The 19,111-nt window shown below is 45.1% G+C and overlaps 1 protein-coding gene and 1 long non-coding RNA gene across 4 annotated transcripts in view; one reads left to right on the plus strand and one right to left on the minus strand.

The window, feature by feature from the left end:
- Positions 1-131: 131 nt before the first annotated feature.
- CNOT6L (CCR4-NOT transcription complex subunit 6 like) overlaps positions 132-19,111 on the plus strand; it is a 31,545-nt gene continuing 12,565 nt past the window's right edge. Inside the window, exons 1-2 of one of the 3 annotated variants that reach the window (XM_072861101.1) lie at positions 165-267; positions 1,997-2,963. The gene's annotated coding sequence lies outside the window, so the exon portion shown is untranslated. Of the gene's footprint in view, positions 268-1,996; positions 2,964-18,094; positions 18,114-19,111 lie in introns of those variants that run through there. The other 2 variants (XM_072861100.1, XM_072861102.1) reach the window with 2 other exon arrangements.
- LOC140651548 (uncharacterized) lies at positions 9,900-16,282 on the minus strand. The gene is made up of 4 exons (XR_012042432.1): positions 16,204-16,282; positions 14,665-14,738; positions 11,085-11,329; positions 9,900-10,390 (listed from the first exon to the last, which is right to left on the minus strand). It is a non-coding gene; the product is annotated as an uncharacterized lncRNA (long non-coding RNA).

Raw genomic sequence — 19,111 nt, forward strand, 5'->3', positions numbered from 1 at the left:
CCGCGACGGCCCCGGCACCGCCCGCCTCCCGCCCCCGCCTCCGTCTCCTCCGCCCTCCGCGCCGCCCGCGCCCCGGCCCGCTCCTCCCCGCCGCCGCCGCCGCCGCCACCGCCGCCGCCGCCGCCCCGGCCGCCCCGGCCCCGCGGCTCCGTCCCCGGCCCGGCACCGCTCCCCGGCGGGCCGCCGCCTGCATGTCGTTGCTGCCCGCCGCCGCCGCCCCGCCGCCCTGCCGCCGCCGGCCCCGCCGCCCCGCCGCGCCGGATGCAGGTGAGCGCCGCGGCCCGACGGGGCCTGGCGGGGCGAGGAGGGGGGGAGAGCGGGCCCGCGCCGCCATGTCGGGCCCCGCCGCCGCCGCCCCGCCGCCAGCACCGGGGCCAGCACCTGGGGCGGCCGCCGCGGCCTGGGCCGCCTCGCAGCCGCCGCTCTGCGCCCTCACGGCCACACGGAGCTGTGTGTACAGCGGGGGGCTGCGGGCATATCCCCGGCGAGGGGCGGCCCGGAGGGGAATAGGGGCCCCCCGAGGGGCCGGGGCGTGAGGAGGGAGCGGGGGTCCCGGCCCCGGGCCCGGCGGTGGGGGATCCCTGGAGGCTGGGCCGTGGCGGCGTTGGCAGCCGCCCCCCGAGCTGCTTTCGGGGATGGCAGGCTCACCCCGTAGCCCTGGCTGAGGGGGGCAGCAGTGGGGCGAACCTCGGCTGTGGGGTGAACCCCGGCTGTGGGGCGAACCCGGCCGTGGGGTGAACGTGAGTGCTTGGCCCCATTCCCCTCCGGGCCGGCCAGCATCCCGTGAAGGAACCTTTGTCCGGCACCATGGGTGACAGGCTTGGCAAGGGTGTTTTTGGGGAGGCGTGGGTCTCGCTGCTTTATCCCAGTGGTCCACAGCAGTCCCGTATGAGGAAGATGGCAGGAATGTCACCTGCGGTAAAAGCTGGGCTTCAAGCTGAGGTGGTGGTGCTTGCAAATAAAATAACGCACCTAAACACTGAGTTTTTGTAACAGTTTGGGGCTTGCTTTTTAAACTTAAGTACTCTTGGTAAATATGGCGGAGGGCTCAGTTGCTTTCTGCCGTTTTGCGGCCACACCAAGTTTTATCTGACCTTCTGAAATCTTTAGACAAGTAGCCTTTATCAGGCCATTTTTTTAAACTTTGAATAGGCTAAGTGTTTGCTCTGGGGAGTTACAACTTCTCATGAGCCGGTCTGCCGATAAGAATTTTAGATGGCCTTGTTTAAGCAGGGGGTTTTGCTACAATTAAGCTCATACCTGTGCCATCCCCTCGCTGTGACGCTGTGCTGCTCAGCCAAGCACAAACGCGCTCCCCGGCAACCTAAAACTAACCTGGAGGGGAAAACTCCTCATCCTGAAGTCGCTCACAGTTATACTTCTTGTGTGTGTAGACATGGCTGATAATGAAAGTGATGATAATGTGTCTATTTTTAGCCTCTGCTATTCCTTTGAGACGTTTTTGCCCCGGTGCTTTTTTTTTCCCCCTAAAAAAAAAAGTACATTATTTCTAACAACAAAGTCTTCCCTGTGACACAGCCCAAGGAATTCCTAGAAGCTGTATCCCAATTTGGAGGGCCAGAAAACTCTGACGGAGGTGGAGCACGGCCTTTACAAACACAGCACTGCTGGTGATTTTATTTCCGCGTTCTCCCTATCAAAATAGGAAGCGATGGTGAAATTCGTACTGCCAAATGTTGCTCTTCTGAAACGCAGCCCGCTTTAGGTATGGCCACGTGCTGGCGATACCTCACAAAATATAAAGGCAGGCTTTGCATTTGAGGGTTACTTTGTGCTGCGTGCAAGTGCCGCAGCCTGACCTGACTTCCTGTACGTAGCCCTTCTCCTTTCCACAGCCCTGCGCTTCGGACAGCTTTATTCATTATTGAACGCAAGCCGGTTCAGAGGCACCAAAGTGCTTGCCTGTAGCTTTCTTTTCCCCCCGCAGAGGGTGGTGGGAGTTTATTTACAGCTTGATTTTGTAATTTTGCTCCAGAGCAGATCGTCAGCGCACGCTTCTGACATCTTGCTACTCCGTGCTCTGGAATAACGATACGCATCACCGTACGCACGACCCGCAGTATCGTGTCGATTCATCTGAATAGAACTTATGTTTGAGCGTCAACTCGGGCGTTAAATCTCCTTGTCTGCTGTCTTCAAAGAAGATTGAAGATGACAAAAGCGCAGTTACAGTTTGACTGTTCGGTTTAACCGAACGGTGGGAATTTAGGGTCTGCTAAACAAATCCTGTTAAATGCTTTCACTTTTGTTTTTTTCTTACTATTATAAGAGAGGGCAGTCTACTCTGAGTGCTGAAGTACAGCACAATGTAATTTATTCTGTTTTATCTTTTCTTCCTACAGGGGCTCCTTCTAATTTAGTTTGTGTATTTAATTGAAGGATAAAGTACAATGTAAATGGCTGATAGGTATTGCCACGTTCCTGAGCTAAGTTTAGGTTTCTTCTGCCCTTGGAAGCCAAGATCCTAACGTGCCAGCAGCACAAAACCCATCATCAGACCGTTAGCAAAACTTAGTTTGGCAGCAGCACGAAAAACACGAAACTTTGCAGATTCATTTTAGTCGCTGTTGAGTTTCCCACCAGGTCTATATGGCAAACTTCTGCTGGCACAGCTCTGTCTGCGAGCGCTGTGACGAAGTGTGACCCGTGACTGACATAGCTGTGCCAGCAGAAGTCCCAGCTGTAGAAGCAGTTATCTGCAAAAGTGCATTTTTACTGATATAGCTTGTTTTCGTTTTTAAAGGGTGTTTTTCCCTATCCTGGTAGCAGCGCTGCTCCCAGTAAAGCACCGTGCTCCCAGGGATGTAGTGTAATCAGACATTTATTTGCCTGGCTTGGAAGGGACGACTGGTCAGGGTGTATTTTCTGTGCGTGGCTCTCGTCTTCCCATCCACAGTCTGTAGGAGCTCAGTCACGTTTGCAGTAGGAATTCTGTTGTGGAAGTAAGTGATGTTATGGCTGCTATTTGTTTTCTTTCTGTCCAAAGCTGTTTATAAAACTTCCATTTCATGTGATAAGCTGGAATTTTTTTTTCCCATGTGGACTGTGGTTGTTTTTTATTAGCAATCTTGTTTTTGCAAAGAGTTGCTTTTGACCAAGTTTGTCAAGCATGGTGATATTTAGCTTTCACACCAGCCTTAAAATAAATAAGCGAGAAAGTGATCCCAAGGTGTGTGTGGACTCCGGTAGTAAAATGAAAAGGCACCACTGGAGAAAAATTAATTAATTTCCACACTGGGGTAAGTCTTGACTTAATTTAAATCTAAAACACCGAGAAGGAAAACTTACATTTAGCTAGATCGCAGCAGCCGCTGTCTTTTTTGTTTAGAGTCAATGTGCACAAATGGGGAGGTGTATTTCTTTTTGCTTATTAAAACCTTTCCGAGGCCATTCTGTTTTTAAGTGATAAAATTATGCATCAGTAACATGCATAATTTTAGAGCAAACTTTAACTGCAAAAAAACCCCAAACCTGCTTAGATCAGCTTTAATCTGTTGGACACTTTTGGGTTACTTGGGTTTAAAGGGGGAAATAAATACAAATAAATGGCTTGCTTACTATTTGTTGGAAGGAGCTTTTAGGATGCCAAAAGGGCACTTGAGGCACTGGGTGTAACCTGATTTGCAGAATACTGAGAAAGCAAATGTAACGATGGAGCTTAGTTGTTTGGGAGCATAAGATGGCATTTCAGAAAACTTTAAAAAATAAGTTAAAATATGTCTGAGGCATATTTGGATTCAGGAGGATTTGCTGTGGATTTACTACTTTAGAGCATTGAATGCTAAGCCTCTTGTAATTTTTTTTTTTTTTTTAAATTTTGTGGTTCTTTTGATGATAGCCTATAATCAAGGCTTGGGTGCTTGTTACTTGCTTTCTTCAGTTTAACAGAGCGTTTCTCCTGTCTCGAGCAGATTTGGTAGCACCATAAAGCTATAGATCGCTCTCCCCTGCATTTGCCTACGTCCCCTGTGCACTGCTGGTGAGTCAGGCTAGGGGAGCAAGCTGCCTTTAACGCTGTGCTTACCTTGCTCAGGACACCCGGCTGTCAGGTCTTCCATCGCTCTGGAAAGCTGTGTAGAAACTGTGACTAAATCCAGGAGCTCTGCGTTCTCCTCCATTTATCAGGTTATCAGTTAACGTACGTGTCAAAACACGCAGCAAGCTATTTTGATGGTGCAACTGTCCCAGCTGAGGTGATTGAACTTTGCTGGTGCCGGAAGGAGAAGTGCTGCTTTGCTCCCAGCCCTGCCACTGGTTGCACCCTGTGCTGAGACAGTTTCGCTCACTAACCTGACAATAATAAATAAGCAAAACAGGAGATGGAGGCTGCAAAGTGTTCATGTTTTTTAGAAGTGTTGATTCTCAGATCGGTAGTGACAGTACCGTGTAACTTCACCTTTTGATTAATTCTTTGGGTTTCAGTCATTTGTTTGTACAGCTTCTCCATCTCACCTGTAAAGATAAAAGCAAAGACTTTCTTAGGATGTCCTTTATTGGTATCTTTAGCTGCTGACAATGTTTCTGGAATTCTCTTGCTCTCCTTCCCCATCCTAAAAGGCTTGTGCATCTCGGGTCCGTGTCAGGAAACCTCACACGTGTACCTCCCGCCGCAAGACCTGCCTCCCCCCCAAAAAAAAAAACCAAACCAAACCAAACCAAACCACTCAGAGGGGAGAAAGCATACTCTGAAGTATCCTGCAGGAGATGGTAAAAAGACTTTATATGCCTTTATATGACTTTATATATACAGGATTTACTGGATCCATTTGTGCCTCTTTCCGGAGCGCCTTGGAGTAGATCTCAAAGAGCTAGGTGCAGAGAGGACCATGTAAGGCCTTTAGCTGAACACGCTGACTGGCTTTGTTTGAAGCTTGGTAAATTCACAAAAGAGCTACCTGACAGCTACCTGTAATAGCAAGGTACTGGACATGACTTGGTTTCTGATATTTGGGAGAAAACTTCTCGCTTAGAGTTCTAAACAAGAAAAAGAAAACACCAAAAAAAAACCCAAACTGAAATTATGCTGAATAAAGAGCAGCAGCACTGGAAGAAAATCTCTCCAGAAAAGTTGCTCTGGAATGCTGTTTAGAACAACAACTTTTGGAGCTGCTTGTGCATCTCCCTATAGAGGATCAAGAAGTGACTTAACAGTGTTCAGACACTACCAGAAAGCTTTCCCTCCAGGGTTTGAGAGGTGAGCATTGGAAATATGATTAAAGGTAGGCAGAAATGCCTTACATAAGGCAGCAATGCCTTATACAATGTTCTACAAGAAACAAATTTTATCCCTTTCAAGGGGATACATTAAACCAGCGCTGATAAAAATGTTCCAAGATGAAGAAAAAGCGGCTACAACCAATTTTAGCTACAACTCACATGCAGTCAGTGAACACAGAGATTTTTGAAGCCGTACCAAGTCAACACCTAGGGCCAAGGAACAGAACCCCTTTTAGCTGTTGCATGTCATGCACACAAGTAATTTAACTAAAGCTTGTAACCTGCATGTGTACACAAGGAACAGATAAGGCTGTGTATGTTCACCCTCACTTCGGCATTTCCTGATGTAAATGATTAATGGCATTTTATGATTGCATGGCATTGTAGCTGTTTATACTTAGCATTTAGCTAAATGGTTTATTGTCTTTCACGTTCTGCTTGCCTGTAAAGGAGCTTTATGTTTTCTCTGAGAAAGGTATATAAAATGAGATTAAAAGGGCTGTAGGACTATCTGCAGATTTCCTACCATATGAAGTCTGTGGCATAGGTGCATATTTTAAATAAAGTTAACACTGCATGTATGTTGTCTGCAGGCAGATTTCACAGATTTACAACACAGACCTATTAACAAAGGTGCTCGGACCGTCTACGCTAGCAGCAGAGAAAGGAAATACTTTTCACTTTTGAAACTTCCACTTTGAGCACAACGGTGAAAGTAGGGCCAGAGGAGAGAGGAAGAGGGGTTTTCGCTTATTGCCTCGCTGCCGAAAGCAAGTTGAGGCTTGCTTGTGACACTGATGGTTAAAAGTGGCAGCGTCAAAAATAGTGATCTCGGGATCAAAAAGGCAGCGCTGCTGCCTGGCTCCAATTCAAGCAGGTCCACAGGAACTCTTGTACTATTTTACTTGTCCTACCAAAGTGCCAGACATCTTGCCCACAACAATGATCAGTACATGTTATTGAGGGGATGGAAAAGTCTAGGAATGAAGATGACAACCCTCAGGAGGGGGCATATACTTTCTGAGTCCGTGGGCTGATGGATCTTCAGAAGGATTTTTGGTTTTGAGGGTTCCCCCCCCACTTGCAGCTTGAGGATTGGTAAATCTTTGTTTACAGACACAAACAGACTAATCCTTCAGAGCACCCTGCCATCATCCCCGCTGACGTCAGTCAGGATTATTTGTTACCCTAAACCAAGCGTAAAGGCAAACCTATTGTGCCCTCAGCTAGGAACAGCAGGAATTTTTATGGCTGGGAAACTACCGGAGGCAGCGCTCCTCCAAAGAGCCCGTGGGCCTTTGCCCTTCCCGAATTATGCACCCGCCTGTGGTCTCTGGAGGCCTGTGTTGGAAAGGGGAATGCAAACCAAAGCTCCCAGCTAAGGGTCCTTTATTCTGACCACCAGTCCTTACAGAACTACTACTGCAAGTCAAAAGCTCTCCAGTCTCCTACTTACAACTACCTGAAACTAAAAACCCATTTAAGCTATCTTAAATGTTTTTAAAGGCAAAAAATATCTGTGGGCGGAGGCAGCTCTGCGAGTTGCAGAAGAGAGGAATGTTTAGCCTTGTGTTGCTGCAGAGGGAGGTTTTGTTGTCCACTTTTGGGGCAGGCAGGGAGAAGGAAGGCCTCCTCAGGAACAGCGAGGGGGAAAGGGAATTGCCTTCCGCTTAGGAATACACACACCATCATAGCTACAGACATAAGGGATACGTAGCCTTTACCTTACAGGGTCCCAGTATTGAAAAGGGAGCTTTCCCCATGTAAAAATCGGCTTTGGTTTTCTCCTTAAGACTTTTTAATAACTCCAGAAACCTGCTTCACTGACAGATCATTTTGAAAAGGAGGTTTTCATGGGCTGCTAAGCAAAGTTTTGTGAATGCTGAGATGCATGCCTTTGAGGTAAATTTGAAACCCAGAAAGCCTCTTTTTTTTCATTTCTTCGAGTGTCCACTGCCAGCTGAAAACCTTTTTTAGTGAGTTTCTTCTCTTGAGTGAGGGACCTGAACCTCACATTGGGAAAATAGTGCAAAGTGACCCCCTCTTCTTTTTTGTCCTCTTTGCTTTGGTGTCAGGGTCTGTCCAACATCTTTAGTTCATCAGATTTCACAAGTACAAAGATAACAACAAAACACATCCGCTTTTGGTCAAGCTGTTAATAATAGGAATTGTAGATTGTGCTCAGGTTTGCTGTTTACCCTTTAGGGCAGCTGAATGAATCGATTGGATAGTTTTCCCCTCGCTTTTCAGGAATGCTTCCATCTGACTGAATATCTTTGTGCTTTCTAATCACAAATTAGTTCTGTTTTTCTTTCTTCCTAAGAAATCAATCTAAAGGCTCTTGCAGAAGGTTCTGGCTTGGCTTTAAGTAAGCAGAGAGAGAAGCATGCTGAGGAAGACTTCCTTCTGCAGATTTTTAGCTGTTTTTTTCCACACAATACTTGCAAGAAAGTTGAGAAAGGGGGAAAGCAGCAAGCATACTTTGTATGCTTTGCTGGGTATTGCCATCCTGTGTTTTGTGAACAGCGGAGTGGAAAGGTCCTGCAGGTTTTTAAGTTTTTGGCTCTGTGGCCTGCAGCTGTTCCTGCTCCTGGTACTTAACGCTAAGACTTCGTGGCCTAAAACAGTATTTGAGAGCTTCTGAAGGAGTCCCATTCAACCACTCTGGATACATTTGTCTCTTCCATGTAAGCTAGGGAGTTTGCTTTTGGGGGGTGGGGGTGAATGTATACCCGAGACTTGCTTGCGGTACCTACTTGTGTGAAGTCAGTAGGCTTCCTGATGGCACAAGGGGTGTGTATCTCCCCCAAATAAATGTCTTCTATCCTGAGTCAGCCTTAACATGTGGAGAATATCCTTTGCTCTTCTCATTGCTTCAGGCTGAGAGCTGGAGCAGAATTAAAACACTCTGAGGAAAGCGTAGAGTTGTCACCCTGTCATCCGCGGGGAGAAATGCAGATAGTAACTGCTACCAGCGCTGTGAAACTGCCAGCGTTTCCTGGCCTTTCAGAAAGGGTTGGTTCAGTCGCTTCTTGTCGGAGCACGTATCAGTATGCGCCGCTCGGCCCTTGCACACATGACACAGCCTGCTGCAACACCGAGCCTCCTGCTGATATGGATAGCAAACTTAAAACTGATTTGCAAGGGACATAAAAGCAGAATAGTTGTCAGAAACTGTGCTCTCCAGGTAAAAGAAAACAGTCTTTGCATTTTCTTAGACTCATGGAACTTGCAAGCTCCTGGCAAGAAAAGGCCAACTGGGGCACTGCTGAATGCAGTTCCAGAAAACCGGTTACTGCTTCCCCTGTTCCTTAAAATTAAATTTATATTTATTCTGTTACATGAGTTTACAACTGGCCCTGGAAGTGGGAGAGAGCTAGCACAGGATGAATTATCCACCCAGCAGAAATTTCCACTTGTGAACGCCTTTCCTCTAATCCCTTTTTGTTTTGGAAAGTGAAGAAAGCAAAAGGAAAACGGGGCCAGACAACTTCTCACATACCAGAATACAGTCACAAACGCCAGGAAGAGTCGGGTTCAGATTGTCAGATGGCCCTTGGCTTGCATTTTTTCCTCCAGCCAAATTGCGTCTTACCGATGGGAGTAGTTCAATCCCTAGGCACATCTTTGTACCTGTGCAATGATCTTCTTCCTTCTTCTTAGCCTGGAGCAAAAGATTGTGAAGGAGTGGAGTTCATCAGGTAAATTAGGAATATTTTGAGTGGATGAGAAAAGCACATGTATATAGTATTTGAGACCTGTGGATAGAAAAGAAGGTTTGTTTTTATTTACAGTACTAAGATCTCTTCGAAATGTCTCAGATTACAAGGTTATATAGCCTTTTTGCAGACTTACATAGCAAAGCTTGAGTGAGGCTATGACCTTAGGATATCTCTTTCATTCTTTGATGTATTTTTTGGTGTATGGTTTGAGTTGAAGACTGCACAGTGACTAGTCCTATGATGAAATGCAAGATGTTTTTCTGCCTGCTATAATAACCCCTAGGTGCTGCTAAACAAAGCTCCCTGTGCATGTAAAGGTAGTACCGTTCAATTTTAAATTGACAGCCATTTATTTCGTGGCAGCTGCAGGTATGGACAAAACAACCCTGGATGTGTACGCAGGGAGATGAGTATAACTCAGAAATATTTTCTACCTGGAAAATTACGTGTTTTAAAACCTCAAGCTGTCAACAATGCTACAGCATTCCTAAATCCATACCTGCCTCTTCTGCATACCCACTGTGTCTGTCCCTCTTGCTTTAGGCTCCGTTTCTGTGAAGCGGCAGCATGCATGCAACCCAGCCATGAGTGACGCTCGGTAGGACCGAGGCTTCGGATTGTGTTTCTCCTCTAACTTCCTTTCAGAGATCATTATCTTCTTTGCAGGTTTATGCAGCACTTGGTGTCATGAGTACTTGGACCTCCTAGCACCTCAGTGCCTTGAAAGCGAGCTTTAGTGCCGCAGCTCTTCCGACGGTGCCCTATGGCTTGCGTAACTCCGAATCCGCAGCCAAGGACTGTGACCAAAACTCAGCGTGACAGGGAGGGAAGGGGGACCATGAGGAAGCCTTTGCAAACACAAACATTAGGGAACTCTTGAATTAACTTCTCACATGCTAGCATATTAAGAAATAACAGACAACTGACCCGTTTGAAAAACTTCAGCAAAATTGCCAAAGGTATTCCTTGGTTAGGTAATGCCCACACTTTAGGTGAAATCCCTTCAAGTGGCTGAACAGAGGAATCCACCCAAGTTCAACCTATCTTCTGGCAGAGGAACAAGCGCAATTCATGTCAGCTCTCAGTCGTGCCCCCTGCCAGCTAACATATACCTCAGGGTTTGTTCCCATATGGCTTACTTCCCTCTAATAAACTAAATATTAGAGTGATCATTCTGGGTGACAGAATTCGCCTTCTGCTAATTTTGGTTTAGAGAGCAGGATACCTCCTGCACTGGGTAGTATCTTGACTCGCTGGAGATCACAGCTCTTGTGTGTCTTGTTGCAGTCAGGTTTCATAGATGCTCGTAGTTTAACCTCCAGATATCCACATCTCACTTTCCTGTTAGAGGTGAATTTCCTGGTCCCCGCAGAGATTGTCTTGGGCTATTGTTGCTGTAGTTTCTCATTTTCCACCTTGCTGGAACATAGCTAGAAGAGTATATGTTACTCATCAACATTGATTTTAAAACTAAATCTAGGATTTGGAAGTTTAAGTATGGTGTAAATGCACACATGAAAGATTTGGATAATCAGATACAGGAGCAGCTGAACTAACTATCTTTCAATATCCAAATAATACGCTTTTCTCAGGCTATCAGGCAAGCTTTTTTACTTCTTTGCTTAAAGAAGTAAAGTACGTTTAAATAAACCCTACTGAGAAAGGGGTTTATGCCTACAAACTGCTTTATTTTAAAGGGATCCTTTTTCTTTCTCCTCCTCGTCTGAGCATACAAGCCTAGCTACTTTGAGCACTAGCACAGCATCCTGTGGCCTGTTCAAACTGGGCTGTAATATGAAAAGCCTGATTTATTGTGCCAGCAATTGCAAAACCGTTTCCACTACTGGTGTGTGCTTTTTCCTCTGGCTTTTTTTTTCCCCCCTCCTTTCTTTTAAAATCTTGAGCTTTGACTCATCCAAATCTACCTGTAGTTGAACAGGGCAGGCCTTGTAACTTTAAAGCTATCTGAAGTAAGTTTTATGGTGGCAGGTTTCCCTATTGTTAATTATTGCTGCAAAGAACAGATTGTGACCGATAAGCTGGCCATTATCTTTCCATCATATAGGGAGAGTAGCTGAAGTGCTGCTGGGCTTTGCTTATTTTGTTTAAGTGTTGGCAGCCTACCACTTAAAGGGTAAGATAACGTCGTAGCCGCGGAAATTATCTCATTTGTTCTTTTCTCCTAGCACGAACTTTTCTTTGAAGGATGAAAGGTTATTGATAATTCAAATTCTATTTTAAAGAAAGGAAGAAACGTTCATTGAGAAGACTGCTTCCAAGTTGCTGCGCTGGTGTGCGTGAATTAATAATTCTGGTGTAGTTTTGCTCCAAAAACAGGTCGATAGCTGACTTCTCTCCAGTTATTGATCCTGAGGAGTTGAATGAGACAAGGTGTTAGCTCGGGCCAACCTGAACAGGGTCTTTATAATTTCTGAGCGAGTGACTGAATGAGCTTAGGTGTTGGATTAGGCTTGCAAATAAAACAGCTCTTTCCCTAGAGCCTCGGAGGGATGCTCACACACCACAACACTTCAGGCTTACTCAGTTCTTTGTGTTGAAAGTTTTCTGTCTCCTTGGTCCTATCGCTGTCAAACCAGCGCTAGAAAAAACCTCCTGCTTTAAGTTGCAGCTGTGCATGGCTGCTTTTCTTCTGTGCCCACAGCCCACGACAGCATTTTATCTTGATGCTTGCTACTCATCCGGCACTGGCTGCTTCCTTCCCCAAACTCCCAGTGACTTCAGTTCTTAATCCTTTAAGCCACTCTGTCCTGTATCTCATTAAAAGACCAGCGCTCTCCAGGGGATGGGGCGGCATTGCAAATGGGTCATTTCTTTGAACTAGCGTGGGATACTTGTGTAAATAAGTGTACTATTTAAACCGTCCCTTTGGGGGCTTCCGATCAGATTTATTGACAGGCTGTCTGTTGAAACTCTTCGTGCCCTATAATAGACCCCTTGTATGCATTTCTGTTAAGCAGAGCTTTGCTTTTGAGGAGCTACCTACCCTGTGCTTGCATGTAAACTAGCCCCTAAGAGCTCCTTTGAAAGCAGAAAGTATAAGAGGCATCTGCAGACCGAGGCAGGTATTACTGTATGACTTGAAGACGTTCAAGCATTGTCATATACACAACAAGAGGTAACAGACTATTTCAAACAGAGCAGAAACTGTTCTTTTGGAGTAAGGACTGAAATGTTAACTAAGTACAGAAATTAAAAATAAGTACGTAATGCTGCATAGTATTTCCATGCAGTAAATAGTTCAGCTGTTCTTATAAGTGGGGGTGTGACAGAGGAAACGGAAGGGTGGAAACCTGGATATTCTTCTGTTACCTGTGATTTAAGGAAAGACTCTACACTTGATTTAGAGGAGATCTGAGTACGGGGGAAATAACTAGTGGGTGTGTGTAAGTAGGACAATTAGCATTTCCATCAACTGAGTGCCAGTTGGCTCTAGAATTAATCTAATACAGCTTGTTCCCTCCCTTCCCACTCCTCCCCTTGGCTTTTGCTGCTTTTTTTTTTCCTGTGTTTGCTTCTACGAGTTTTCTATGCTTCTCTGGGCTTTTACGGTCTTTGTTGAAGGGCTAACGTGAAGCCCCCTGGGATCCCACTGCCACTGAATTTTCTTTCAGCTGCAGGTTCTTGGTTACCCCTCGCGTTTCACTGTTCCCACCCACAACCTGAATTCCCCTGCGTTCGGGCTTGTGCCGTATGTCAAGACAGGCAGAGGAGGCGAGAAGCCTTGCAGGATGGGGTTGCTAAACATCACTGCAGCCCATTGTACATCTTGTTTTGCTTGCCTTAACAGGGGCTCGACAGCACGTGAGAAGCTCTGCGTGAGCTGAGCCGGTACCCTAACCAGTGTGCTGGGCACAGGCAATTCCTTGCTGTAAAGAAAGCAAGCTGTGTAGTTCAGGTAACAGTGAGTGTTTTCAGCCCCCGAAAACAGTCCCTTTGTACGGCAGCCTCTAGTGGATCCCTGTGAACTGCTGCACCTCTCGCACGATGAAAAACTCGCTTAATGAGCAAAGAGAGGATTTTCTGTGAAACTGAACATGCGAAACTGGAATAGCCTCCTCTTGCTGAGCCTAATCTAAGTACCACATGGAATAAAAACTAGAGCAAGGTTCGGACAAATTCCATCCTAATGTTGCTGTGCTTGTTGACCTGTCCTTTTCACCACGCTTCTGGGTTCACTAGCTGGAATGGGTGAGTACAAGTCCAAAATCCTGTAGGCAGGTTCTCACAGGGTTGCCACCACTCTGCTAAGGACCGCAACACTTTCCAAATTGTCAACCAAGTTTATCAAGCAGTAGTGCTCTCTTCCTGGCCCTAAAGTTATTCCATGAAGATGCCTCCTGCCTTGGAACAACCTTGTCCCAAACCTGGTGGATGGCTGTGAGTTTCCCTTGACTATGGCAAAGATAAAATTGCCAGGCAGGGGCAGCACTGTAGTAAGAGTCTGTTCCCTTCTGCTTCTCAGCACAAACATGCCTCCTGACCAGTTATAGCTTAGAGGAACAGCTTTTCATCCTCTCAGCATCAGTACAGAGATCCCACTATTTAGGTCTTTCCACTTCTGCTTATTTTGCCTACATCTGCTGCAATATAAAGCTTGAAGGAGCTCTGCCTTGTGATCGGTACAAGGAAGAACTATGAAAATTACTTCTGAAGCTTATTTTGTTGAACTGTTTTCTAGGTCTAATATTTATCTTGATCATGTAGCAGAGGTGGCCATTTTATTGAAATGTTCAGCTTGCAATACGTGTGAAGACTCCCTAAAAGTTTCAAGTTAAGGAATTTAAGTACTGAACCTAAGAGTAACAAAGATGTCTCACTAAAGCAAGTTTGGTTTTAGATGCATGACTGATGCAGTTCATGAAAACCCCCATATTACCTTGCTGTATTTTAAAATGCATTAGCAGATGAGAAGAGTACACGCTGATGTCATTTGCTAACAGCATTACAGAAGTAAGGTCCTGTGTTTCCCACTTGGAGCCCAGATGATTTCAAACAAGCAAACTGGGCTGAGGCCCTGTCTACATACAAGTTACTATAGAGGCAGAGTTACTGTTGCTACAGACTTCAAAGGAGATAGGAGGAAATGACCTTTAATGCTCTAGGTTTCCACAGTTCTCCTAACTGTGTTTTTGGACTCTTCCTGCTAAAAAAGCTATCGCTAGTGAGTAGAGATCAATAGTCCTACTGAGTTCATGTAGAGGAGCCCTCTGCACAGCACAGTCAGTGTGTCTTCTCATGAGAAACAAATTTCTTGGATGAATGATATGAAAAAAAATACATCTTTTTACAGATTTATGAAAGGAAATATTTTTCAGTTGTACTTGTGGACTTCATCATTTGTTGCTAGCTTCATGGCGCTAAGCTTGAAATTGTAGTTGTAATTCCTTAGATTTAATATTCACTTCAAGTTTCATCTTTTGCCTTGCAGTTTATTTCCACTTACTGTTTAACTGTCCTCCTGCTGGTAGGATACTTACTTGTGTCCAAGTAGTCTCTATTTATGTACTGTAATTATACTTTCCTCAAAGATTGTTTGAAATCTCAGTATTGGGAAATGACAGTAACAAAACGCTTATTTTCTCTTTTTAATAAAAAACCATGATGAGGCATTTTAATTTGTTTTGCTGATAATCTCTATTCCCAGTCAGGTTACTTGGAATAAGAAACTGAAAAGAAACAGTACCTTTGTTGTCAGACTCATGGTGCTCGTTGAACTCTTGGTAGAGACAGCGTATGCAGAGGTGGTTGAACATGTTCCTGCAGGAAAGCACAGTGAAGAAAATTCAGATCCAAGCAGAAGACTATGAAAATTCTCCATGCATATTTTCTTGCCAGTATATATACACTAAATACTATATATACTGATATACTAAGTAGTTTACCTTAAGCTAACACATACATACATATCCTAGTATTAGCAGTTTTGCTTTAAATCCCTTTAGCATAGCCTTAAACAATGAGCTTATTTTCTTGATCTTCATCCCCCCCCCGAAGTACTCTCAGTCAATTTTTGTATTTGTGGGTATTGGCTGTACTTCCCCTGCTCCTTTGGGAGGCAGGAGTGGGGAGACTTTTGTCATATACTCGTATAAAAACAGAGCACACTTATGACAGACAAGGAACCTCCCTCTCCTCCCTTTGCAACCATTTAGTCCTGTTTACAAAATACATAGATAAAAATGGCTCTGTTTTCCAGCTTGTGGTCCAACTTTCCAACGTTAAATAACATGTGCCTGTGTGTATACATGCGCACACACACGCTCCGGCCTCGTCAGCCAGCAGGATTTTTAATTCCTGGGAGGGATCACCATATGGAAATGGATGGACAGTAAGCTGTTACTGCTCAGAGGAAGGAGGAATGATTCAGGGCTGTCTGCTGGATAGTTTTCAAAATGCTTTGGCAGTTTGACTCATCTATATACAGAGACTGAAAAAAAAAATCACAAAGAATGTCACTCTGCTGGAGGCGAGGATTTTGAGTTGTGCCAACACATCCATGAACATAGGACTGAAGCGAGATGAAGTTGCAGCTCTTTTCAATTTGCTTCCTCGTTAGGAACAGACAATTCATTTATGCATTGAGGTGTGAAAGAACTTAAACAGAACAACACATTATAGTCACTGTACTTTAAGAAATGCATCTTCTAACCTCTCTGGGGAAGAGACCCGTCATTATTTTGCAGCAGCACATAGCTCTAAGGGACTTTGACCTATCTGGCTTCAAAGTCCTCCTGCAACATAGATACCAAATGATATGGACAGCTTTGAGCAGGCTTTCTTTTTGCACTGAACATACGTTAATCCTTCTGCTTGAGCGGGGATATTTGCCTGCAGAAGAAGAGATCTGACTTTATTAAAAATTATAGTGATGCAGTTCATCTCTCATAGCAACTCTGAAGTAGGTAGTTTGGTGTTTGGATGTGCTCTGTAATGGCAGAGATTTTCTATATTTGCAGCTGCTGTTGATTTCCCCCACCCATACAAAAAAAATACACTATGAGTTAAGAAATTTCCTAATCCCTAGCATAGGGTCCTTTTTTTCCTCTTGTTGTGTTGGTGCAATTTGTAGGGCTGCCTTCAGCTTCTCCCTAAGAAAAATCACAGTTTATATATTTCATACTGCTAACTTTATCCTCCCTATCTCATATTCTCCACACCTGTATAACTTCAGAAGGTCTTAGATAGCTAAGTATAGAAGAGCAGTGCTCTTTTCTGTTATTACCTGGTTGTCTGAAACTCCAAGCATGCAGAAACTCCTGTTGTTTGTTGCCCAAAAAATGCATCTTCAGAGTAAAAGCCTGTGGTACAGCCTGATAGCTCAAAACTTTCTTCTTTGACACTCTTCAGTACTGTTACATCATTCCTTTTTTTTGGCTTTAATTGATAGTCAGGGTCCCCCATACACCAAATCCAGCAAATACAACAGCATATAAAAAACAGAGTGCAAAAAAGGGAGGCACACACCTACTGCTTGCCAGACATCCAAACCAAGTAACCTCCCCCTCGCCCTTTTTATATACAGCTGAGCTAGAGCTGCTTAAGTTCACCTGGGACCATACTTAGGGTTTCAGCTGAGAAACCCTGCTGTGCCAGTCATCTCTAGCCTTTTGAGGATGGACTTGTAGCCAAAGAGTTAGTGCATAAGCATGACATTGTTAGGAACCCCCAGATTTCACAGTTTGTTCAGAGCTTAAATATTGTTCTTACTAATGCACTGATGTTCTCATATCCAGGTTTTCTTTAATTTACACAACATCAAGGTCACGCTATTTCAGTTGACATGGTTAGATTTGTAGTGGAGAGCAAGTTTTAGTAGCTTCAAAAGTTTTCCAAGGGAACTCATTAGAAGAAAAGCTGGCAAGAATTTTTTTTTTTTGGTCCCACTTGAAAAGCAAAGAAACTGAGTGCACATACTCTGCTCATATCACACCTGTGTTAGCTGAATTTTAGCAAAGGTCTTGCTTGAACCCGCAAGATGCAACTCCGCAACAGCTCAAGCTGACCTAAATCAGTGCTACTTCAGTTCCCACATCCCTGGCTGGGTCTTCCTGCTTTGTTCCTTGCGACTGCGCTAATGTGCGTCCAATTTTGGGGTTAACTGATTCAGGGAACTCGGTGTAGCTCCCTGAAGACCGAGCAAAAATAGGTTGGGATTTTTGGATATTGGTTTAGTTCCAGGACAAGCAGAGGGGGAGATGGGAACGATAGGAGTTGGGAACCCAGGCAGAATTCATTTTTGCTTCAAAAAAATACATGTGGTGGCTTTCAAGTCTTGCTCAATGTTGCTGTTACGCAGAAGAAAAAAAAAAGTGTATTTGATTTAGGCTTGTTTTCCCTTTTCTGTAACTGTGGAAATTACACTGATGCTCGTTTGACTCACTACTATTTCAAAATAATATTAAAGTGACTAATATCTGAAAAATGTGCGTGTCGTTTGACTCGCAGTTCAGGGCTCATTTCATTGGAGGGCCTCTGACTGCCGCAAATTGCTTTAAATTGGCAGAGCACTTCTCATAACGAGCGATATTTCAACATAATTTAATTGGGTTCCCTGCCAAGGAGGAAACTGTAATCCTAAAGCCTTTTGATGGTGTCACCCGGTCAGTGGTCATCTCTTGGCCTGCAGGCAGGTATGGATGAGTATGGGGTGACTCAGGTGGTCTAACCACCGCAGTTTTAAAGCCTTCATCACCAGGCCCTGGGATATTTGTCCAACTTCTGCCCCGTCGTGAGGAGTGAAGCTGCTGGGTCTGGCAGTGGGAACGGCAAGCCCCGCTCTGGTTTCCAGCGAGGCTGCTCAGCAGCTGGAGGAGACCGCTGCCGCTTCAAGATTTTGAATCAACGTGTGTGTGACAGCAAGGACCCCCGGCCGGACTGAGCCTTCCTGAGCTGTTAGCCATCTGTGTCTGGCTTGCAATGAAATGGCGAGCAGAAATACAATAATTTTCCGCTTGCTTTTTTAGCTGGAAATGCACCTTGAGAAGCCCATAGGAAGCAACCGTGGCCAAAGCTTTTGCCAGCAGTATGCAGGGCAGGGAGGAGTTTCAGTATGCAGAAACTGAAATTTAAATCTGCCTGGGGTCTGATACTACTATAATATTGTGCTGCAGAAAACAAGAATGCGAAGACCCGGTAAGCACGGCATGTTTCACAGAGCACTCACCCAAATGCTGGTGCTAAGTATTGGACGGCAAGGTTTGCGATGTCCTAGGTCCAGATGTGGTAGAAGTATGAATTGCTTTAAGATACGACAGGTTAAAAAGCAAAATGAAGACCCATCCTGGGTCAGTTCAAATGTTTGATGATTAAGACTTAAAGATCCAAAAAACTCTCTTCTGCCATAAACGCTTAAATCTTTGTTGGTATTCTGCTTGATTTTCACTACCCAGCTTTTAGGTTTCCCCCTTCTAATCTGCAGTGTGCCTTGCAAATGAAATAAATATTGCCAGGTAGTGAAATCTCATTTTCTATTAAAGGATCATTGCAGGTAACTCTGTGACAATGACGTGACAGCTTGACTTGCTGCAAAACTAGCTTGCTGCTTTTTGGCATGGACAGACTCGCTCCATTTATGCCGTGTCTGAAACGCTAGGACTGTGGTCTTGATTCGAGTGTATATCACGTAAAATGTGTATTGAGTAGCATGCTAGATAATACACTCGGTGCTACTCGAGGTAATTAGGCTTTAATACAAAGTGCGGTAGCGTTGCGATGCGTGTTTTCGCAGGCGTTGGGACTGGGACTGTGCTCGCCGCAGCTGCCAGGGACTGCAAGCTCTCCCAATGCTCCGGTCTTGGCCCCCCGTCTCGGCAGCGATTCACGGCTCTGCTGGATGGCTCTGGTCGGCTCCAGGGGTCTAGCAAAATCCAGGAATAGCCGAGTCGAGACTCGCTGGAATGTGGATTAGTTTCATACGTGTCTAAGGGCAAGGATGCCCAGGAGAAAAGGTGAAATAGGGCTCTTGTGGCTCTCAGCAGGGGCCGTGAGGAATCTGTTCTTGGGGCCAGGGCTGCTCCCTGCTTCTGCACATGCACGTATTTAACAGTGAAGATAAATCCAGCAAACCCTGAGCACCGGAGATTTCGCACTCCCGAAGCATAGCCTATAACTCTGATTGTGTCGGGAAGTAC

The sequence above is a fragment of the Ciconia boyciana genome, chromosome 5 (genome assembly GCF_034638445.1).
Source record: "Ciconia boyciana chromosome 5, ASM3463844v1, whole genome shotgun sequence".
NCBI lineage: Eukaryota > Metazoa > Chordata > Aves > Ciconiiformes > Ciconiidae > Ciconia > Ciconia boyciana.